A 24,890-nucleotide genomic window follows, 5' to 3' on the forward strand; every position below is an offset into this window, starting at 1 on the left:
TTGTGGCAGTTGGCTAAATATTTCAGGAAACAGTACATGGCAAGGAATGGATTGATTTGCTTTTGCTTCAGATAAACAGCAACAACAACTTTTGTCTAGGAACATACACTTTTAAATTTTAACCCCCTTGATGTTACAGAATACAACAGCACTGTGCAAGACTGTAATTGAGGCAGGGGACCCAGAGGGAATAAAATGTATCTGCCAAAACCAAGAGGTATTTTAAAAGAGAGAGAGAGGTGACAACATTTTCAGCTTTTGTTGTTGTTGTTTGTTGTAGTAAAACCAGATTGCTTGCTGGAACAAAATGCAAGCATTTGATCTCCTGTGCCCTGCAAAACGATGCAGCTGTAACAGGCTTTTGTTACGAACAATGCACATTGTAAATCTGAATGCATCAATTCTGCATTGTTGTGGTATATACGGTCTGTTCCGATTCCTGCTGGCAAAGGAAACAGGTGGCGAGGGTTAGAGAAGAGCTGAAAACACCCAGGTGTTCACTAGAATCAGTGAAGGTTTACCCTGCTCAGACTAGCTGCTTTATAGCACTGAACTAACACTCAGAGATTGGGGGTTGGGGGCAGAGCCGGATTTAGATGAGGAGAGGCCCTAGGCTACTCCACTTGATGAGGCCCCTCCCCACCCCCCACCCTCACAACTAGAAGAAAATGGAAGAGTGCTATAAACAAAATTGAGTGAAGCCAAGGATGATGAGGGGTATTTAAAATTCTTCAATCCACAATTTCTCCTCCAAAGGACATAAGATATTATTGTTAAATACCATGGTGATTTTTAAAAATGCATAAAATTAACACTGAAAAACTTTTGCAACAACTGAATTTTGTAAACCTTTTGGCCTGGGCAGGCCTGGAATTGGTTCCCATGTCTTGTTCCTCTCTAAGGAATCAAGTTCAGCCTTCATGGCATTTATCCATGGCTCAGCATCCTCTGAGGTTAAACTCTGGACCACTTGGAATTGTGAAGGTTCCCACACCTTCTCTGAGTTACTAACAACAGCTGTATCTGCTATGACTGTTTTAGCAAACTCTTCAGCATACCTTTTGGGTGGTTTACCCTTTGTGGCCCTTTCAGATCTGCGTACTATACACAAGTCTTCCATGCTAGGCTTCTCCTCTTTAGGAGAATGGTGGGCCTGGGCAGGTCTGAGAGTGGATAGTTTTGATGAACTGCAAAAGCATTTTTAGTTTGCTTTCTGTGGGCAGGCCGAGTCGTCCTCTTATATACCTGCTGGAATTGACAAGGCACCTGACCCTCACCTGAATCTCATAGCTCTCCTGTAGCTGCCTCTGATTAGTTATCATTTAACTCTTGGGGGAAATAATTAGCATCACACGTCATGTGCATGGAAGTTGCTGAACCAATTAACCAACTAAAAGGGTTACTGTTAATAGCACCAGTTTTCCTATAACTTGATATTGCTGGATAGTTTTGATGAACTGCAAAAGCATTTTTAGTTTGCTTTCTGTTGCCACCCTGGAACTTTTCTTTATCAGTGCCGCTTTGTTTTATATGATTCCTTGCAAATGAAGGAGAACAACTTTTCTGCTTCTATATGTTGATAATATAATTTTGGTTACTGAGTACAAACAAGGGAGACTGCAGCCCTGAATGAGCCCACTGGACTAGATATTATTTGGTTTGTTCCAACTATCATCCCATTTCAGGGTGGGGTTGGAAATAGATCCCTCCCCTCCCCACAAAAAAACCCACTTGTTTTTATGAAAAGATGCCTTTTCAATAATAACTGCCCAGGGTCATTGTTTCTTCTAGCTGCTACTGCTTTTCCTAGTCACTGCTCTTACCTTTTTACAGAAGAAGAATACCTCACCCATCTGGCTGGGTTGCCCCAGCCACTCTGGGCAGCTTCCAATGTTATATTCAAAGCATAATAAGACATTACACTTTAAAAAGCTTCCCTATACAAGGCTGCCTTCAGATGTCACTGTGAACCAAGTTAGATGATTGGTTATTAAAAGCTTCTGTTCCACCTTATATATGAGAAGGAACCAAAGGTGTCTCAAAGCCAGCGTGGTGTAGTGGTTAAGAGCGGTGGACTCATAATCTGGTGAACCGGGTTTGCTTCCCTGCTCCTCCACATGCAGCTGCTGGGTGACCTTGGGCTAGTCACACTTCTCTGAAGTCTCTCAGCCCCACTCACCTCACAGAGTGTTTGCTGTGGGGGAGGAAAGGAAAGGAGAATGTTAGTCTCTTTGAGACTCCTTAGGGTAGTGATAAAGCAGGGTATCAAGTCCAAACTCTTCTAAAAAGCTGAAACACTTTGCAGTGTTGAAACCAGTGCTATTTTTCTAGAAAAAGAGGTGCCAGAAGTCACTATGAAGATCTCCCCTGTTCTCTTATAATGGCAATGGTGCTGACATGAGAGGTGCCAGAACTGAGTTCTGGTGAGTTTTGGCTGCAGCAAAAAAAAGCCCTGATTAAAACATACCTTACCTACCATTATTTTAAAAAGAACCCTCATATTAAACACCAATAGTAACGTTTTCTGGGATCACCAGTCAAAACAAGAGCAGCATTAACAAAAGAGTGTTCAGCCAAATGTGTTATTGAATCATCATGTTTTTGCCAGCCGCCTAGACAGATGTCAGTTGGCAAGGCAGACAAGGCCTTACACCTACTAGTTCCTTACCAGGCGAAAACTGGGCTGAGGAATTTGGAGTCGTGCCTCAGGTGATTAATGGATTAAGCGGGGAGGGAGAGGGAGTCAACATTACTGCCCTACATAACCTAGCCAATCACATTTGGTTATATGGTGAAGTCATTGAGGGGAACTGAGGTCAACCAATGGTGGAACTATTCCTTGTTTGTCCCCACCATCTAGTAACGAGGAATACAGCTTCCGAACACATCTATGGGTAGGGAAAACATGGCTCTCTCCACGTTATATCAACTGGCTCACACACCTTCTGAATGTCTCAATTCAAAGTTGCAGAGAACCACAAAAGAGTCATCTGCCAAACACATACAACCCAAGAAAAGGCTTTGTTGCCTCAAGAAAGTCGGCTTGAGCAAGCCAGACGTGAAGCGGGGAAGGATAGCATACAGCTCTGCCGTCACAGTAACCTTAAGTAAGGGCTGTCATTTCCTTCAAACCCTTTTCTCCCCACTGATTTATTATACAGCTGTTCTTAAATTGAATTGGGCTGAAGCTTGGCATGCGAGCTGTCAGCTAGATGCAATTTTTGGCTTAAAAAATGACCTCTTGCTGTAGGTTAAACCATTTTGTTAGTTCTAATGTGGTAAAACAAACAGAGACTCGTTGGATGGGTTTAGAATAGATTTCGGTTTTGTCCTGTTATCTGCAGATTTAGGAGTGCAGGGAGAGACTTTTCCTTCTTTTTTTACAAGACACAACTGTTTGGAAAAATCTTAAGAGCAGATTTCCTGTCTTTCATCTATACAATAAACTCAGCTGAGCAGGATTTATATTATTCATTTTTACCAGAATTTTCTGTCCCTATCATAATATCTGTTTTTAAAGCCCTGCCACAAACCCATGGATAATGCCTTTTCTTCTTTCATAAATGGCAGTCGGTTCACCATCTCCCTCTAGTTAAGCCAGGTAAAGGTACCCCTGACAGTTACTGGCCGAGGGAGCTGGCGTTTATCCACAGACAGTTTTGCCAAGTCATGTGGCCAGCATGACTAAGCCACTTCTGGTGAAACCAGAGCAGCGCACGGAAATGCTGTTTACCTTCCCGCCAGAGTGGTACCTATTTATCTACTTGCACTTGATGTGCTTTCGGTCCCAGCTCCTGCCCACCTCAGAGCTAGATGGTGGTAAATCCCCCATTGGCTCAACAGTGTTTTCCAAACTTGGGTCTCCAGCTGTTTTTGGACTACAACTCCCATCATCCCTCGATAGCAAGGCCAGTGGTCAGGGATGATGGGAATTGTAGTTTGAAAACAGCTGGAGACCTATGTTTGGGGAACCCTGGCTTACATAGAATGGGGCTGGATCCAGAATCAACATAAATACAAACAGGAGCGGCAGGAATTTGGGATGCCAGAGAATTCTGATGGAAATGGGAGTGGAAATTGCCAACATTTGCTTATTTGTCCCATGTCTGGAACAGAAATCAATTCAGTGAATATGATCAGTATTCACTGCTGTTGTTTTCAGCCGGCAAATAATATTTCAATCGATTGCTCCCCACCCTCGTGGGGAGGCGGTGTGTGTGTGTGAGAGAGAGAGAGAGAGAGAGAGTGCACATGCAGGCACACCAACTTTCCCGTTTGCTATTCCTCCACTCCAAATCCTACAGCTACATGACTTGAACACTGCACGCGCGCACACACACACACACACACACACACATACACCAATAGCGGATGACTCCGGGGTTGCGATGGTCATCTCGCTTTACAGGCTGAGGGGGCCGGCATACAGCTTCCGGGTCATGTGGCCAGCATGACTAAGCCGCTTCTGGAGAACCAGAGCAGCGCACGGAAACGCCGTTTACCTTCCCGCCAGAGCAGTACCTATTTATCTACTTGCACTTCGATGTGCTTTCGAACTGCTAGATTGGCAGGAGCAGGGACTGAGCAACGGGAGCTCACCCCGTCGTGGGGATTCGAACCACCGACCTTCTGATCGGCAAGTCCTAGGCTCTGTGGTTTAACCCACAGCGCCACCCGCGTCCCTTTACTTAACAAGGGCCAATTCACACAAACCAGAGGAACACTCTGAGAAGAATACAGGTGGGACAGATGGTTGCTACGATGCACTCGTGGTGTTAGTGCCTTCCCATGAGCACAATTTGCAGCTTAACTTCATATATTACTGTGTCATCATTCAGGCTGGTTCCAAAATTTGCACCTGTGAGCTAGATGTGGGCTGAGGGCAGGGCCGGATTTAGGTTTGATGCGACCCTGTGATGGTAATGGGGCCCTTTATATAGCAGGCGCGGCCCATTGCTTACATCATAGGAGCCTACACAACACAAAACACTGTTGCTCTTTGTAGGTTTTATTTTACTTCTTTTTTATCTTCTATTTTGGAAATGTACATCCAGTTGTTTTTTTCCTTTATTTTTTTTTGGGGGGGGGGCAAAAGAGTGGGGCCCTAAGCTATAGCTTGTTTAACTTATATGTAAATCCGGCACTGGTTGTCTCCCTCTGCCCAATGGTTGTGCAGGCTCTGCAAACACACATTTTGGCATGTTTCATGAAAGGCCAGCTATGGGGTGTGAGTGAGCAAGAGAAACAGAGATATTTGGAGCCAGGCAATGGCAGGCAACAAAATCACACACAGCAGCTACATCTCTACTCTAAATTTTCTCTCTCCCAGTTGTGTTTAATTTTTTTTAATGAATAGGAGATAGATTTTGTGTATTATGTAGTTAGTCTCAACCTATGATCCTCTCCACCCCCTTTTATTTCTTCCTGTATGGAAGGTTAGGTTGAGCGGTAGGCACTCAGCCACGGTCACTCATGAGTTTCATGACAATTTGAATCGGAAGGTCCCTAGTTCTAGACTCTGACATTCTAACCACTGTACCACACAGCCCCTAAGTTGTCTGCTGGTTGTGGCCCTCTCACCAGCATTCTGCCAAGAACTGTGCCTACATGGGTAGCTGCTTAGGATGGGGAGCAGGGACGGAAATGCTATTCAGTTCACATTTTAAAATTTCTTAATTAAATTGTAAGTTCACAATCTCTCAAACTTCTATTGGCATATGCACAAGATTCCAATACAAAAAATCCACTCATAAAAATTAAATAAATGTATCTAACACTTAAGCTGGTGTTGTATAGGTTTCATGAATCGTCATTGTACGTTGCAGAAAAGTGTAAGTTAATTTTTAATGCAAACATACCTAATGGACACTGAATCAGTGAATCAAAATTCTGCTCTTTTTCAAAATGCCATTCTCCAATCAAAAAAATGTGTATATGAAATGCATCATATACATCAATGTAGCTACAGCAATACCGACTGCTGCCCAAATGAAAGGGCTCCTTCCTGAGTGTCTTTTGTCAGCCCATCGCCATATATTTCTAATGAGGAGCTGGCTAATTTAAACAGTTACGTGGTTCAGAACTGTACATGGGGAGTGTAAAGATTGCCATCTTAATTATTAGCAGTGACTTAAGACAATGGGTAGGCAAACTAAGGCCTGGGGGCCGGATCCAGCCCAAACGCCTTCTAAATTTGGCCTGTGGATGGTCTGGGAATCAGCATGTTTTTAGATGAGTAGAATGTGTCCTTTTATTTAAAATGCATCTCTGGGTTAGTTGTGGGACATAGGAATTCGTTCATTCCCCTCACCCCCAAAAAAATATAGTCCGGCCCCCCACAAGGTCTAAGGGACAGTGGACCAGCTCCCTGCTGAAAAAGTTTGCTGACCCCTGCTTAAGACGATTGCAGGCAGAATTTCAGTGGCTGGGCCAGTCAGCTTCAGTACGTGGAATAAGGAAGGGACGCCATCTTGTCCTTCAAAATGGCAGCAAAAAACATCACGGGCCATTCCAGTGAGTCACTGAGGTAGATGAACGAAGCGCTGGGCCCTGTTGTATCACAAGCACCTGTTGTAGCCCCCAGCCAGCTCTCGGAGCCATGAGAGAACAGCTGCCTCTTCAGTGACCCAGAAATGAATGGCCTCTTGGACGACAAGCCTGCTTTGAAAAAATTGGGAAATAATAGGAATTTAGTGCAGAAGTCATTAAATGCCGTTGACTTGCCATGTAAAACAAGACCACTGGAATGCAAGACACCTAGCCTGGGGCCAGCAACACCTTTGGTTTTTTACGGTTGTTTTCAAACTAAAATTAACCATCGCTGTAATGAAGAAGTATGTCAGGAAAAACAATAACGAGTCGGCTCCATTCCTAATGGTGGACATTCCCACCCCCTCAGCTAAACACAAGAGAGGAGATTTGTTAATTTGTGTATAAGGATGGAGCAATTTTCCTGTTTATCTGTGTCTTTGTGCCCTTCTTGCCCAGAAGTTGTGGCTTGTGTTGCGATGGGTGAGCATCAGTGAATCCACTCAGCAACGAAGTGTTGCAAAAACAGCGAGAAGGCCAGAGCCAAAAGGAAATTTATAATCTGCCTGGAGTAGCTGCCTTGTTAACTTCACTGAACTATTTCATGGTTGGCTTTCAACTCTTCCCATTCTTATCGTCATATCCAACTAAGCTCAATTACAGTCGAGTGTCTCTGGCAGAAGTATTTCAGCAGATCGTGCAGAAGATCTCCTATCAGTAACGAAGGCTTGAAGGCAGACAAAAGGTGTGAGTGCTCTTACTCCTAGTAGTAAGATCATATGTCGCCACAATCTGTCATCCAAGTATTCTATGTCTTATGTTTATCATGAGCATCTGAGTGTGAGCACATGTCTGCCAGGGAATCGACTTTCATGGGTTGTTGTTTTTAAAAAAACACACCACACAAAACATTTAAGGCTATATATAATTAGCACATGCTAAAACAATATTTAGATACCTTCAGCTTTAATACACTGGGTAATAAAGAATTTACCGTACTTTTCCGTGTATAAGACGCCCCCATATATAAAATGCCCCCTATTTTTGGAGACTCAAATTTAAGAAAATGGGTGGAGATGGCACAGAGTTGTTGAGTTTTATTTGTGGAGGGTTGCTCAGAGTTTTTGAGCTTGGGGGGGGGGCTTCCCCATGGTTGTTGAGCTTTTTTTAGGGGAGATTGCCAAAAATCACTCACCTGCATGCATCGCAAAATCTGCCTCTCGTCTGCTCCCTCACCGGCAGAAGCTGCCAACTGCCCGCCCAACTGCTGCAGCATCAGCCAATCAACACCGCCCATTGACACAGCAACCAATAATACGCACAATAGCCACTAACAGCTGTGGAGGCAACCAATCAAACTTCCATTACAGTGGTACCTCTGGAGGCAAATGGGATCCGTTCTGGAGCCCTATTTGCATCCTGAAGCGAACACAACCCATGTCTGTGCGTCTGCGTGGGTCGCAATTCGCCACTTACGCGCATGCGCGTGACGTCATTTTGAGCGTCTGCACATGCGCGAGCGGCGAAACCCAGAAGTAATACGCTCCGTTACTTCCAGGTCGCCACGGAGCGCAACCCGAAAATGCTTAACCTGAAGCTACTTCAACGCGAGGTATCACTGTATTTTTAAAGGAAAAAACCTGGTCTTATACACGGAAAACTATGGTCCTCTGCACTTGAACTCAAATACAGTGAGTAATTCCAGTGAGGTAGTCATGTTAGTCTGTCACAGCAACCATACACAAACACACTCAGAGTTTCTTAGCACCATAAAGTCTTTGAGATGTAGTGTGGCATAAGCTAGCTGTTGCAGACTAAAATCCACTTTGTTGATGGTGCTCCAAGCCAGTCCAAACCAAACGTAATGTTACAGATAACAAGGTGTGCTGCTACCCGCTCCTTCTTATCAACCAAAGAGGATTTACTAAGGTTCATTTATGTTGTCTTTTTTATTCAGATTCTTTCATTTTTATTTTTTTTTATTATATTTTTATTGAGATTTTCCATAACTTTCCAAAAAGAAAAAGAAAAATACAAAAAAGAATAAAGAAAAACAGTTAAAAACAATTCAATTTTTCATAACATATCTTGCATTTGCTTGTTTCCCGGACCTCCCCACACCTCCCCTCCTTGTATTCCAATTCAATTTATTTATTCAGCAAATCCTTTCCCTCTTTACTTTATCCTTATCTTGATCTTAGTATATTATACCTTTAAATTTTCACCTGTTAACATTCCGTTTTTGCATATTCCTTCGTACCGTTGTTACTAAAAACCCCTTAACCTCAATCCAACATCATTCTAACAACCATTAATTTATTCAGCTTCACATGAAAGGAAAACAAGGAAAACAAGGACAACTGGAGATGGCAAATTTATCCATAGACAATTCCTTATTCCCACAGAAACCTGGGTCAGGTCTGATAAACAATGCCATTAAAGGGAATGCTTTAATGTGCCCCAAATCAAGCCATTACATATATAAGATCAAATTTTTCTGCAGGGATGGAAAACATGTGACCCTCCAGATGTTATTAGACTCCCGCCAATCCCAGCCAGCATGGCCAATGTATGGGGGGGAAATATAATACAGTCATACGTCAGGTTACGAACGCTGTGGGTTGTGTGTTTTTGGGTTGCAGACCACGCCAAACCCAGAAGTACCGGAACGGGTTACTTCTGGGTTTCAGTGCTCGCACATGCACAGAAGCACAAAATGACACCACGCGCATGCGCAGAAGTGCCGAATCACGTCACGCGCATGCACAGACGCGGCGCTTCAGTCTATGAACACTGCAGGTTGCGAATGTGCCTCCCGCACAGATCACGTTCAAAACCGGAGGTATGACTGTATAGCGATCACCCATGGGGGTAATTAATGAAAGACATGGATGGATCTCTAGAAACAAAACATGGGGATAAACCAGAAAAAGAGAGCCCCCAGCACAGTGTAAAAGTCACAGAACCAGGCAGCAGTGTAGCATGGAGATTTAGGCTGTTAAACCTTTTAAATATCCTGTTTATTCTGCTACCAAAGCTTACCTGATTCTACCTCTTCTTAGCTTGAACAGACCACACAGTAAGTTTAAATGCCTTACTTCCAAAGCTCCAAAGGTCGGATGCATGCATTATTCCATGCAGCAGCAAGAAGAGCACAGGTGAAAAATCTTTTGATACAAAATATAGTGAAATAGGTCTAAGCATGTGGTGTGAGCTTGTAGCGAGGAAGCTCAGTCACATCCTATCTCGGTGAATTCACACGGTGAAAAGGAATGAGTAAAAGAGGGAACTTACGGTAACTTCCTTCCTTCCTTCCAGGTGAGGGGTGCGACCTAACTGAGTCTAGGAACACAGCTCTGTGGTCTTAACCCCTCCACGCATTAACTAACCCTATGCTTGCTAATTATGTATGACTGCCATTTGCAAACAGTGGTCAGGAATAACATCTGTAGAGTCACAGGTTCAGCACCCCTGCTTTCTTGAATAAAATCAATTCAAAGCTTCTTTTTGGAGAAACTGTAGACTCGTTTAAAAGGGGGGAGGGGGGACATTCCAGAGTTGCATAAGCTATGCTCGAGCCAATTATAAGAATTCTTTTTCTACATCTCATTGAGAGCCACCTTTCATCATCAGCATTTCAAACATAGTTTTTCCCTACTGCACGCTGCTGCCTAAGGATGCCAGCAGATTCGTTCTTTGCTGTCACACCACCTTACGAACCATATATGTCTGAAAGTGATGCATCACATTGGAGACTTTCTGCTACTCAGAATGCAAAAGGCGCAGATGTTACATGGCCAATTACACCGCGGGACTTTCCCCCCTCGATTCTCAGCCTGAAAAATCTGCTAGATAATTGTCTTCCAAGCTAAGAGTTCTACACCAAACAAGAGCTGTTGGGTTGTGATATACCGCCCAAGTAGAAACTGGTATCCAATTACAGGTGGATATAACATCCAGAGGGGGTTCTATCCAGGGCTTTCTGAAGGCAGGCTTCAGGACATGAGTAGCCAACGTGGTGCCCTCCAGATGCTGCTGGACTCCAGTTCCCATCATCCCCAGCCAATATGGCCAATAGCCAAGGACGATGGGAGATGTGCAACATCTGGACAACACCAGGCTTGCTACCCCTGTACCAGCACCAGACCTGCTGTACCACTACCCTGTTGTTCACTGCTAGCTTGCAAGACAGATCTTTGTTTCAAGGGCAGCATCTAGGCTGCAGTACCAGCTTACCTGAGCTGGTACTGCAGCCTAAATGCTGCCCTTGAAGCTTTGCAAGCTTGCAGTGAACAGGTGGTCCCAAAAGACAGTCCATGTCTATCAAACCCTCCAAAGACCTAGTCTCAGACCTAGTCCTTCAAGTTGGAGCATCTTGCCTCTAGTGTGGGGGTGGTGTTTAAGCTCTTGTTCTTGGTCTCTGCCTTGGCTCTTGGCACCAAACCAGTTTCATCTATGTATCTGCTTCTGGCCCATCTTGACCTCTCATCGCTGTCTTGCTACTTGATCCCTGACTGCTTTTGAGCCAGTTCTTGTTTCTGATCCAGCTAGGTTGGCAATCAGCTCTCTGCTCTCCTGTGTTCCAGACCTCGAATTCCTAGATCCTGACCCTTGCTGAGACTTGCAGAGGTCCTCTGAAATATCCATCCTCTGTACTACAAATCTGCAAAGTAGCCAGTTAGCCACTGCTTTGTAAGTATCGCTGGAGGGGAGAGGAGCAAAGAGCCTGCTAGATGTAACAGGAAGATAATGATAAGCCACAAGAGCCGTTCTTCTTACTAGTAACTTCTCAATGTAGCATTATGGCATCTGCTGTTTCTTCTCCTTTTGTGGCATGCCATATCACACAACAGGAAGCAAAGCACGGTGCAAGGCAGTGAAGTCATATTGTGATGTCCTGCCTTTCGAAGCCATAGCAAATGGTAAGCAGCTGACATATAAATGTGCTTTGCTAGTCCAAAGAGGAGAAAGACTGAAGGTGCTGTCAGACAAAGTGTTCAGGATCAAAGAAGAAAGGGTTGGGGGTCTGCAGGTTGGTGGTGGAGCTCAAGCTCATTCACATGGTTCTTTCAATCCCATTTCAAAAGAGCTCATTTGGTAGCAGGATTGAGAGCAGCCTCCGCCTGAAAGGTCTCTCCATTCACTTCCATCTGCTCAGACACCAATGGTCTTCCTTGGTGGGGCGCTTTTTGACAATGCACATTGCGGGCATGAGGAGCCCCATCCATATTGTGCACACAGCAAGGGCAAAGGTTTAGCTGCACCTCCTGTCCTGATCTGTGTTACGGGCCCCACACTGGCTATTTGTAAAAAAATAAAAATTGAAAAATCCTGCACTTGAAGATAAAGTTCAGCCCTCATAGGTTCATGTCACGCCTCAAGTCAGATTTGGTTAAAGACCGAGCTTTGTTCTCCAAATGCGTTGTAGGGATTGTTTGACTCCTGGAACTGAGTTACTTTCCACTTTTATTGGACGATAGTTGTTTGCTGAGCCCACTTGCAATATGAACTCTGGGGGTGATGGGGTCAGGGGTTTAGTTTAGGTCCTTCTGCTGCTTTTGAAAGGAAATGTAGTTGCCCATGTATGCATTGCACATGTTAAAGGTAAAGGTAAAGGTACCCCTGACCATTAGGTCCAGTCGTGACCGACTCTGGGGTTGCGGCGTTCATCTCGCTTTATTGGCCAAGGGAGCCGGTCTGCAGTTTCTGGGTCATGTTCTGGGTCATGTGGCCAGCATGACTAAGCGGCTTCTGGCAAACCAGAGCAGTGCACGGAAACGCCGTTTACCTTCCCGCTGGAGCGGTACCTATTTATCTACTTTCACTTTGACGTGCTTTCGAACTGCTAGGTTGGCAGGAGCAGGGACGGAGCAATGGGAGCTCACCCCGTTGTGGGGGGTCGAACCGCTGACCTTCTGATCGGCAAGTCCTAGGCTCTGTGGTTTAACCCACAGCGCCACCCGTGTCCCTTGCACATGTTACACTGATGCTAAAGGCAATAATTTACACAATTCTCTGTTGATGTTCTGCTGAAAGTATTAAAGAACTCCCCAGTAGCTGATAAGCAGAACAGTTTTCTATGGATTGGAACACTGCAGGTTAGCTTCATTCTAGCAGGTAATCTGAGGCCGGACAACTCACAGAGTCACCTTGCTTCCAAGAGACCTGTTGAATTGCACAGCTGCCACAGAAATGAAGATATTGTACTTGGGACAAGTCCATGGAAACACCTTAGATCGTTTTTGCAGTTTTACTGATGTCAGGAAGTAGGCAAGGAAACACAAGTTGCCATACATGCCATTTAAAACCATCAGCAAAACCCTCCCGTTTGAGCCAGAGACTTTGACAGTGGCATGTCTGTCAGCTGAATGCTGTCAAAAACCTGAACTGGCTGTCATCGACCTCTAACAATTCAGAGATGTGAAAGTATTGAAGGTCTTTGAGCATGGATAAATACTTTGGGTTTTTTCCACCCCTCTTACATAAATGCAGGATGCCAACCTTGCTGCATTTTTCTAAAAAAGCAAAGAAAAAACAGAGGTTGAAAGCAAAAGATGGCTTTGCTGATAGGTGGACAGCAATTAAGCTGCAATGAATGACACCAAATAATGGTCATGTCTATAGCAGCAGTGGGAATCCTGTCATCCTCTAGATGGTGCTGGACTACAATCCCCATAATTCCTACAATTCCTGACCATGGCAGGAATGGCCATAAGTTGCCCATCTTTGATCTATGAAACGAGACCAGGAGAACCATCTTTCCATGGTTAAGGCCAATGGTTGTCACAGTGGCCAGTCAGAGGTTCCCCAAGAGGACATGATAATGACAGCCATTTCTTACTGTTTGCAGGGACACTGTTTAGGAGGGGAATACAATGATGTAGCAGTACCTCTACCCTCTACGCGGGTGGCACTGTGGGTTAAACCACAGAGCCTAGGAATTGCCGATCAGAAGGTCAGCCATTCGAATCCCCGTGACGGGGTGAGCTCCTGTTGCTCGGTCCCAGCTCCTGCCAACCTAGCAGTTCGAAAGCACGTCAAAGTGCAAGTAGATAAATAGGTACCGCTCTGGTGGGAAGGTAAACGGCGTTTCCGTGCACTGCTCTGGTTCACCAGAAGTGGCTTAGTCATGCTGGCCACATGACCCGGAAGCTGTACGCCGGCTCCTTCAGCCAATAAAGCGAGATGAGCGCCGCAACCCCAGAGTCAGCCACGACTGGACCTAATGGTCAGGGGTCCCTTTACCTTTACAATGATGTAGCAGTCCCTCTACCTGCCTCCATTTTGAGGCCATGTGTGATTGTTTTTAAGAAATAAAAATATCTCTGGTTGTTATGTAGATAGAGTCACATATCCCCTTCCCATCAACTGATTAAGCAAGAGGCTAAAATAAAGTAAAATTGTTGTGCTCACCTCAGAGGTGTTTGCGGGCCCAGTCACAGAGCCATCCTTCTCCCTGGCGGCAACTAGATAACCCGTAGCAGATCAGACTTAGGCAGACAACCATTTGGCCACAACTTTATTGTTCACGGCTGTAAGTTGAATCTAGGGTCAGGTATTGGGTGTCTATCCATTTCAGCCTCCTGTCAGAGGGCTGGAATCTCTGCAGGGTTGTGCCAGGATTATGGCCTCCCCAAACATTGATCAAATGAGGTGTCCATCCTAAGGCCGCCACTGGAAGCTCTATGATCCATCTGCCCCACACTTGGCTCCTGGCAGAGACTTCCACTGAGACCCCTCTAACGGGGTACTCTGAATACACCATTGGATCAGTACTGATGCACCAAATCACCCAAATTTGAAGATTGGGATTACACCTTTTTAAGTGTTGCTGGCTAAAGCAGTGGCCAATGCTTGGCTGGCCGGCAAGAAACCTCCCCATAACTTCAGCCCTGATTGGCCCATTTGAACCCAACTCACTGGCCAGGCAGTCACGCCCCCATGGCTGTGACGACCAGGGGAGATTCCCCATCGAGTGGCAACTATGTGGGTCTGGCCACCAGGAGGGAGGTGGAGACACTGGCGGAGGAAGAGGAGTGTGGAGGGAGTGCACTGCCCCCGGCAGCGTGATCCTGGTGGGGTGCCATCGCGGCTGCCCCCCTGCCCACGCTGGGTGCCCCAGCACGCACGCCAGCCCCACCCTCGTCTGCTCTCTGCCCCCCAGTGCTGGACCATGAAGCTCCACCACTGGGTGGAGAGCGATGGTCCACAGCCGATGCCCACCGGCGCAATGGTGTGTGTCCATTCTTAGTGGTGTTGAGCACATCTCATGGTGGATTATGTTCCCCTCTTGCGCCTGAAGACAGGGAACAAGATGGAACATTTTTAATAATTCTGATTGTGCTCATTACAAATTTGTGTTTGTCACTTCAATTATCTTTTCGATAGAACAAAGTGAGATCAAAACGGGAAGCAAGTGAATGGCTAAAATGCCCAAATTCCTCATAGTCTATGAAATACTTGTAAGCTACAGATGCGTGTGTGTGTGTGTGTTTTTCCCTTTGGCACCATAACATTTCATTGCTGAGGTTGAATAAGCAGACGTTCGATTGCTTTTGAAGCATTTCACAGCCACAGAGCAGAAAAGATACACTTTGTATGCGTTCTGGCATGGGCTGCCAAACCACAGTAGCTGCCGCTGCTTCTTTCTGGGTCATGAGCATTAAGCTAAGGGTGAGTTAATTTATTCAATTAAAGCAGGACTATGAAGGTTTGTGGTCAATCTATGATATTACCTTCCAGCTTAGCCCCCATTGTCTGGTGGCTGCCTCCTATACTAGCAAGAAGCAATGATCCGTGTTGGCTGATCATGTACCAGCTGGTGAAAGCAATTTATTCCACATACTCTGATTATCGAGCCATAACTATAATTGTCATGTAGAATAATAAAACGTGTGAACTCACCCTCGGTTTCTGCTGAAGTTACACAGCAGCGAAAATAAAGAAGGGGGAAATAGGGAAAATAAAGAAGGGGAAAATAGGGAACTGCTTTATACTGAATCACACCACTGGGCCATTGAGCTTAGTATGGTCTACACCAGGGTTTCCCAAACTTTGGTCTCCAGCTGTTTTTGAACTACAATTCCCATCATCCCGAGCTAGCAGGAACAGTGGTCAAGGATGATGGGAACTGTAGTCCAAAAACAGTTGGAAACCAATAATCCCTGACCACTGGTCCTGCTAGCTAGGGATGATGGGAGAAGCAGCTGGAGACCTAAGTTTGGGAAACCCTGGTCTACACTGACAGTGGCTCTTGAGGGTTTCAGACCAGCGTCTCTCCCAGCCCTACCTCGAGACTCTGAGGACTGAACCTAGGACCTTCTGCATGCAAAGCAGATTCTCTATCACATATCCTCCAAGTGTCCCTATTTTCCAGGAGCAGTCCTGGATTTACAGAAGCCATCCTGGTTTCTGATTTGATCCCAGAATGTCCCACTTTTCCTTAGGATGTCCCAATTTCATTGGATATGGAGTTATCCAACCCCTGAACCATCTGAAGGTAGCCTTGTATAGAGAAGTGTGTTTTAAAAAAATGTTTATTGATTCATTATGTTTTTATATATGTTGGAAGCCGCCCAGAGTGGCTGGGGCAACCCAGTCAGATGGGTGAGGTATGAATAGTGTAGTTATTGGATAGGACGGCCCTATTTTCATCAGAAAAATATTGGAGGGTATGCAATCACGCAAATCAAGGTGGCAACACACACACACACAGCTTGTGGATTTGATAGCTTACACAAAGAGTAAGGTAAAGGTAAAGGGACCCCTGACCATTAGATACAGTTATGACCGGCTCTGGGGTTGCGGCGCTCATATCACTTTATTGGCCGAGGGAGCCGGCGTACAGCTTCCAGGTCATGTGGCCAGCATGACTAAGCCGCTTCTGGCGAACTAGAGCAGCACACGGAAACGCTGTTTACCTTCCCGCCGGAGTGGTACCTATTTATCTACTTGCACTTTGACGTGCTTTCAAACTGCTAGGTTGGCAGGAGCAGGGACCAAGCGACGGGAGCTCACCCCGTCACGGGGATTTGAACCGCCGACCTGCCGATCGGCAAGTCCTAGGCTCTGTGGTTTAACCCACAGCGCCACCCATGTCCCTACACAAAGAGTAGCTGTGTACAATTAGCCTAGTGGCTGCCCTGCACATTCCCATTATACTTGGAGGTGCTGCCAGTTCATGCAAACCAGGCCTGTCTTTCTGTCTGTCTCCTTTTTTGCAATAAAAATAAATAAACCACAGTTGCTCTCTACAAAATGCCTGCCTTTAATTATTCACTTTCTTACAAGCAAATTCAGATTTTAACTATCCAGATTTTTTACTGAAATAAAAAATCAAGGCATTGTTTGTAAGTCTTTCTAGGAAACAGGGCATCATGGGTAGTCTTCCAGGATCAGCTCCAGAAAAAGTCTTTGCATGAGACACCCCATAACTGCCCTTGCATGCAAATTTGACCAGAATAGTATTAGCTGCAAATTTAGAAGCCAGCAACTTCTGTGTGTGGACTGCATGTGTGGACTACATGCTCTCCCCACATAGTGAGACCATGCTTTTTTCCTTTCAAAAGGGATGGACAGGTCGGTCCATGGGTTCAATCCATAGGCCTGCTCTGTTCCATTTTCCGTTAGTTTTTAAATTAAAACCGGCACAAAAATTCAGTTCTCACTGTGCATGTTTCCCCCTAAAATGCATATATTATGTATGCATTCCTCCCCAAAATGTATTTTGTATGTAGCACCCTCAGTGTTGGTGCTGACCTTTAAAGCCCTAAACAGCCTTGGCCCAGTATACCTGAAGGAGTGTCTCCACCTCCATCATTCAGCCCGGACACTGAGATGCAGCGCCGAGGGCCTTCTGGCAGTTCCCTCACTGCAAGAAATGAGGTTACAGGGAACCAGGCAGGGGGCCTTCTCGGTGGTGGCACCTGCCCTGTGGAACGCCCTCCCATCAGATGTCAAGGAAATAAACAACTATCTGGCTTTTAGAAGACATCTGAAGGCAGCCCTGTTTAGGGAAGTTTATAATGTTTGATGTTTTACTGTGTTTTCTGTTGGGAGCCTCCCAGAGTGGCTGGGGAAAACCAGCCAGATGAGTGGGGTATAAGTAATCTATTATTATTATTATTCATTTTATCTACATTTACTCTAAAATAAGTATTTCACCTAAAATATGCGCCTTTCTGCACATTTTCTTCCGAGCCAACAACTACCATGGAGAATTCAAATAAGTCCACAGCTCAAAGGATAACTAGTAGACACATTAATTCTCCAGAAAACAGCATCCCAATATCATGTCAGCTTTCCAGCAACAGCTCTCTGGGTTCCAACTATTTGTTCCAGAGTTGCCTCCATTGTTACCTCACACACTCACCTCTCCCTTCCTTCAGCGGGAAGGGTTGCTATCCATTTTCTTGGTTCAGAACATTCCGGACAAATCTCCAACTATTTGACACCCGTTCATTCTCCTTACAATATATTATCCCAACTACCTTTGAGCCATTAGCCGGAATTTCACTTAAAAAATGGTGTTTCTCCCTCTTCTAGGCTCACGTTCATAGTAACGTACTGAAAACAAGAGCACCTACCTTTGCCAACATCTGATTTTTTTTATTATTATTTTTAAAAAATGCTGATCCCTGGGTAGCGAATGGAGCCAGTTCAAAACAGGTCACGGGGAGAGCTGAATAGGAATCTGGTAAAAGAAGAACTGGTTTAGAGGTTACATTTTCTACAGAGGTGCTGATCCCTGTTGCAAATCTCACCCCCTGCCACTTCCCTCAGCCAAACCAATAAAATACTAGCTAGTTGAAAACTGTACTTGTTGGGGGGGGGGGTATTGTTCTGCTTCATAATCTTTCAATAGTAGCTCTATGACTTTAAGACTATTTTTGTGTGTGTTTTTAGACACATGTTCTCTCCTAGACAGGCCTCAGCCCTTAAAGATTTGAGTATTACTTGAGCTAAATCCATATAAACTTTGGTTGCTGCGGCTCAGCCTGAAGTGCGCACAGAAGAGCTGACAGAAAAATTCCATTTGTATAACTTGCATTTGGTGACACACATTAATGGTATTAACCTAAATACCCAAAGCCAGACATGGCGAGTCAAAAACAGCCCCCCTCCTTCCCCTTTGCTGGGGTGCAATATGAAGTGTAGGCCAATCTGTTCCCCAAAGTGAGCTGGCTGACGGAAATATTTTTGCAGGGGAATGTAAACATGAGGGCTCCAAAGAGGAATGACAGCCTTGAGAAACGGCCATTATAGGTGAGAATCGTGGATTTACACATCTTCCACCTTCCTACCATGTCTCTCACTGCTTCATGTCATTAAAGGTAAAGGGACCCCTGACCATTAGGTCCAGTCGTGACCGGCTCTGGGGTGGCAGCGCTCATCTCGCTTTATTGGCTTAGGGAGCCGGCGTACAGCTTCCGGGTCATGTGGCCAGCATGACTCTGGCGAACCAGAGCAGCACACGGAAACGCTGTTTACCTTCCTGCCGGAGCGGTACCTATTTATCTACTTGCACTTTGAGGTGCTTTCAAACTGCTAGGTTGGCAGGAGCAGGGACCGAGCAATGGGAGCTCACCCCGTTGTGGGTATTCGAACCACCGACCTTCTGATCGGCAAGTCCTAGGCTCCGTGGTTTAACCCACCGCGCCACCCGCGTCCCTTCAGGTCATTAAAGCCCCAATATAAAACTTGGTCTTTATTTTTTTAGAGTCAGGATGTGCAGTGAGACTCATTCCATGTGCTTCCAAAATCTTTATAAGGAAGTTTCCAATGTTTTGATGAAGATGCACAGCCTCCTCATCTCACCATTGCCAGGTTGGATGCTGTGCTTCTTCCCAATTCCTTCTGTCACCATAATGTGCTATCTTCTCACTGTTCATACGCAGCTAGATATGTTGAACTCTTCAACCATGCCTCCTTATCCTCCCCCCCCCCTTTTTGAGGAGTGTGCGTGTGTATGAAAGTGTGTTGCCAAGCAACCTCCAGATTCACTCTTAACAAACAACTGCTGGTTAGCTACCGGCAATATCTCCCAAACTGATACCTGGAACGAATGTTTCAGGTGCCCATTAGTCGGAACAGCCTGGGCAGACTCTATTTTGCTCGTGAATGTTGAGGGTGGGGTGAGGAGTGCTTTCAGCCCTCCACTTGGAAGACTAGAGTTCAAATATTCATAAAAGTACGGTGGTAAAATCAGGAAGTTTGGGCATTGATCCCAGCTCTACTGCAGACTTTCAGACTTATCTTGGATGACTTATTTAAACTGTCTCAGCATATATTCCCATTTTCCAGCCGCTCAAGCAGAAACAGTAATATTCTCTAGTGTGACATCCAATAATTGCCTTCTCCCACTCCTTCAGACTGAATCGACTCCAGGTCCAAAACCGAGCAATGAATACCCCCTTCGCTTAAGACGCTGGGAAGTCTCCAGTATTGTTTGTATTGCGGTAACAGTAAGAACAGAAGAAAAGTTAACCACAGAAATGGAAGGAATACAAAAGTGTAGACTAGATAATAATGACATTTTCAGGCCCTGTCCTATCAATCGGCAGGGTGAGTTGGCCCGCTCAGGCAGCTGATTTTACTGTCGCCTGAAGGGTAGCTAATTGTTAGTTATTTGTCTTATTGTTGTATCTTTACTCCCAAGGAGAGATACTTGTGGGGTTTTATGCCCCAGAAGGCAAAATAACTTGCACAATCTTGGCTGTTTTGCACTTTGACTCGCAGTGGGGCAGGGGAATGATATTTGCTGTTCAGCCTCAGGCAGCAAAATGTTCTGGATTGGCTCTGCCTTTCTCCCTTAAGACCAGTGGCATAGCATGGGTTCCCAGCACCCAGGGCCACGCAGAGGGGAACAGACGGAGTACACATAGGTGTCACCCAGGAGATCGCAGCCACAGAGATAAGAAGAGTCGCTCCATTGTCTGGAGAGGTCACTTCCTAGTTTGTATGAAGAAGTCGTGTTCCACGGACCCCAGAAACAGAAGCATGCAGCTGTATTGAGGGAGCACCAGGTGTTAAAATTTTGCGCCCCTAACAATTTGACCCCGCCACACTGCTGCCTGAGACCGGATACTGTTTACCTAAGGTAGCTGCAGCCCTAACAGGTGGCCATCCAATTTTACCCCCTGCTTCCAAAGAAGATTCTGTTGGGATACTGCCAGGGAGACAAAGTCCATCTTGACTCCACGTCGTCTCCGGACGTCCATTGATCTCCCGTAGACACGCAGTATCAGCAATTAGCGACACGAGCTGTAGAAATAGCTTGCCACATTCCAGAACCGATCAGCAGATAATGCACACAGCGGAAGATGCACCCAGGAGAGCATGATTTACAAGTTTATTCAGCGTTGATCAGAACAAAGAAAACATGACTGCCTGCTTCAGATGTCTCCGGCAGAGAGAGAGAGAGAAACAAAAGCAAAAAGACACAACATAAACATCCTGTGAAACAGGAAAATACGCAGGCTGTGACACAAACATCCTGCTCCCTTTTAAGGTGGAACGGAAATATCCTAACGGATTCTACCACGTCCTGACAACTCGCTGGAATCCTGTGCAGCGCTAACCTTTCGGAAACCCAATCCTTAGGATCACAACTCAGGAGGAGAAGTGGACCCCATCCTGAGAGGCCCACCTAAGAGTGGTGGCCCATGTGTTGAGGCAGAGCCACCGAGCCACCCTCCTGACACCAGCATCACTGAGTGGGGCTGGGCAGGGGGCTGACATGGTTGAGGCTGCAAGAACGTGCCAGTGGAGTCAATCCGGCACTCCCATCAGTGTGTCCACTGAGCATCAACACCAGTATTGGGAGGAAGGCTCCATCCCATTGTACAGGCTGTTCCTGCTACATAAAATAGAGTTCACCTAAGGACACAAGGTGGGGGGGGGGGGTGAGGAAACAAATACAGTATGCAAAAAGCTTGTTGTATGGCAAATTCTGCCACAGTATATATCAGTAAATCACAGCATACATGGTAGAACCGGGCTGTTACAAATACGTACTTACTGAACAGATGTACTGAAAAATAAACTGTTTGTTTCAGATTATTTTCAGAGATGATTTATGCAAGGTCCACCCACCCCGTGTTTAAAACAGTTGCCCTTTGTGCAATCCTTGGCTGAGTAGCGGGGGGAGCAGAGCGATCAATATCTGTCCTTATTCCTTCTGAGATCTTTAAAAATATGCTTTTATGCACCCTTCATTTATTTATTTCGGTCTTTAATGCACCTGGTTCTTGTAAGGTGGTCACTTACCAGTTACCAAAATATGAGGCACTGCATCATAAAAAAGAGGGCATGCTAATTTTGCATATAGAACAACATTTAGAAATAATTACTATAGGTCATGAGTAGGCAAACAAAGGCCCGGGGGCCGGATCTGGCCCAATCGCCTTCTAAATCCGGCCCGCGGACTGTCCGGGAATCAGTGTGTTTTTACACGAGTAGAATGTGTCCTTTTATTTAAAATGCATCTGTGGGTTATTTGTGGGGCATAGGAATTCATTCATTTCCCCCCCAAAAATATAGTCCAGCCCCCCACAAGGTCTGAGGGACTGTGGACTGGCCCCCTGCTGAAAAAGTTTGCTGGCCCCTGCTATAGGCTGTATAGAAATACAATACATCTGGCTGGGATAGCTCATTTGGTAGAGAATGAGACTCTCAATTTCAGGTTTGTGAGTTCGAGCCCCACACTGGGCGAAAGATTCCTGCTTTGCAGGGGGTTGGACTAGATGAAGGAGAGTTTGGATTTGATATCCCGCTTTATCACTACCCTATGGAGTCTCAAAGCAGCTAACATTCTCCTTTCCCTTCCTCCCCCACAACAAACACTCTGTGAGTGAGGCTGAGAGACTTCAGAGAAGTGTGACTGGCCCACGGTCACCCAGCAGCTGCATGTGGAGGAGCGGGGAAGCGAATCGGTTCCCCAGATTACAAGTCCATCGCTCTTAACCACTACACCACACTGGCTCTGCGGTCCCTGCTAACTCTACGATTCTATGACTATGGCGAGGAAGACTGAAAGCAGGACCTGCGTTTCTGCTCTGTCTGTTGCCCAGGTTCTGTTGATGGTCAAGACCCTCCCAGCTCTACCTTCACACAGTTCTTTGTCTTTCAACCTGATTTGGACCAGAAAGTCCTTCAAACAAAGATCAGTCTGGGGACATATAAGCATCCCAGCTTCCTTGCAGAGTTTGCCTTACACCAGGGTTGTCTTCCAGTAGCATCTAGAGGGCCACAACCTTAATCATCCCTGAGCCACGGTTGGTGAAGCAGTCATGGGAGTTGGACCCACGATGTCCTCTTAGCAGCTATCCATAGTTATTAACCTCATAATGGCTGGTTGACGTTAAAGGCCGCAACAGCCTCATTTAGCTCCTACATTGTAAAAGTGGCAGGAGAGGGTGAAAAATCACAGGGTTGACTCTAACCCAGCGACTTTAAAAACAACTTTTATGGAAGGGGGGAGGGCAGGAAAGGTAGCCTTTTCAAAAAACAGGTCAAAACCATGATTTTCCCCTTGTATTTTGGTTTTGCCAACCAAAATGTAAAAAAAAGGTTCCGACTATATGAATCTGATCATTTGATTATTATTATTTTTAAAGACAACCCTAAAGTTTTCTAATTTTTCCACCACATGAGCTTTTATGTTAAATGAGAACATTTTAAAGAAGGCTCCTGAAATATTTTCCTTCTGACAGCACACAGAGAAATATTACTTATATTTTCAGATATGTTCCTCCCCTCCACCTCAGTTCTCATTTTGACCAGCTCTGATGAAAAATTTGTTTTCCAGCTTCATAAACATTCTTTAAAAAAAAATATCAAAAGAATCCAGTCTCAGAATTATTACCACAGTGCCCTCTGGAGTTAATCATACATATGGAAAGAAGCTTTAAAGGAACTGCTTCAGCATTCCCTTATAAATAGCTGTAAAATAATATATACTAGCCAAATGTAAGTACTTTAAATCCAATTGATTTCAATGGAAGAGATTTAAGCTCTAATCCTATACCTACTTAGATGTGAGTAAGACCCATTAAACTTGCCAGGTGTGGGATTTCTACTGCCAAGAATATACTTATTTCTCTTAATGAAATGGCTGAGCAGGAACATGCCATGTTTCTATTTAATACAACAACAACAACAACAACAACAACAACAGCATCAGATTGACTGGACTTCGATGGAATTAAGGAATGTGGTTTTGCAGCCTGTAAATCACTCATATTGAATAGCAGAGGAATCTCCACTGCAGTGTCCAGTGTGGCAGATGTAATATGGTTGTAATTCATTGTCAGAGGTGCTAGGTCTTCATTTTAAATCCTTCAGGTGAACTTTGCATACGTTATAGTCAGCACAGACTCATTGAAATTCATGGACTTTGGTCCATTAATTTCAGTCGCTGTACTATAAGTATAACAAACTACGGATATTACTCTTTGCATTTAAACAGGTATTTTAGTTTTCTCAAGACAGTGGCAAAGTGAATAGGATATGGATATGGATTTTTCATGTCCTTTGGGGGGAAATATCACAAAGAACATTTTGCCGCACGTAGTTGAACCAGGCACTGAAGTCCCGTCCCCCCAAGCCAGGTTGTGGATATAGTTTGGCTCAATATAAACTTCAGAAACACATATACAGTGCTTTAGTTTTGAAGAACAACGGCTTAATCCCCACGAAGTAGTGGAAATGATGGTATTTTTCTTCATAGATTTGCAGAAGACCCAAGGATGACCAATGTTGACCTGACCACTCTTTCTTACCCTTTTTCTTAAGCAAGAGAAGGACAGAAACTGCCACTCCCAGGTTGTAATTAATAGTACTGTTAATGCGACAACAATGAAAACCAACACCCATGAACCAAATAAGGAAATAAACCAAAAACGAAAGAGAGAAAGCTCAGTCGAGTAACTCTGGGCAGGGGTAGCCAACATGATGGTACCCGTCAGATGTTGCTAAACCACAACTTCCATCATTCCTGACCATGGGCCGTGTGAGGGCTGATGGGAGCTGGAGTCCAGCAACAATTGGAGGACACAACGTTAGCTGCAAGAACAGATGTCACTGGGCAAACATCTGCAGTCAGCAAGACACAAGGTGTACCAGATCAAGGGAGCAATCCTAAACCCCTTTAAAGGACAGCTGAAGGGTGGCAACAGGGGAAGACTTTGGTACTTCTAGTGCCCTGAGCCAGGTGAAAATTTGGCACCCCAGCCCTCACACCATGCCAGGCTTTGGGAAAGCAGCACGAGGGCTCTGGCAGAGTCCTAGAGCCCTTAGTGCATTTGCTAACTAGACTTTGGCAGGGAGATGGGGGGACTCTAGGGCCTTGTCAAGAGATCTCA

The sequence above is a fragment of the Podarcis tiliguerta genome, assembly GCF_965153285.1.
Source record: "Podarcis tiliguerta genome assembly, chromosome: 2".
NCBI lineage: Eukaryota > Metazoa > Chordata > Lepidosauria > Squamata > Lacertidae > Podarcis > Podarcis tiliguerta.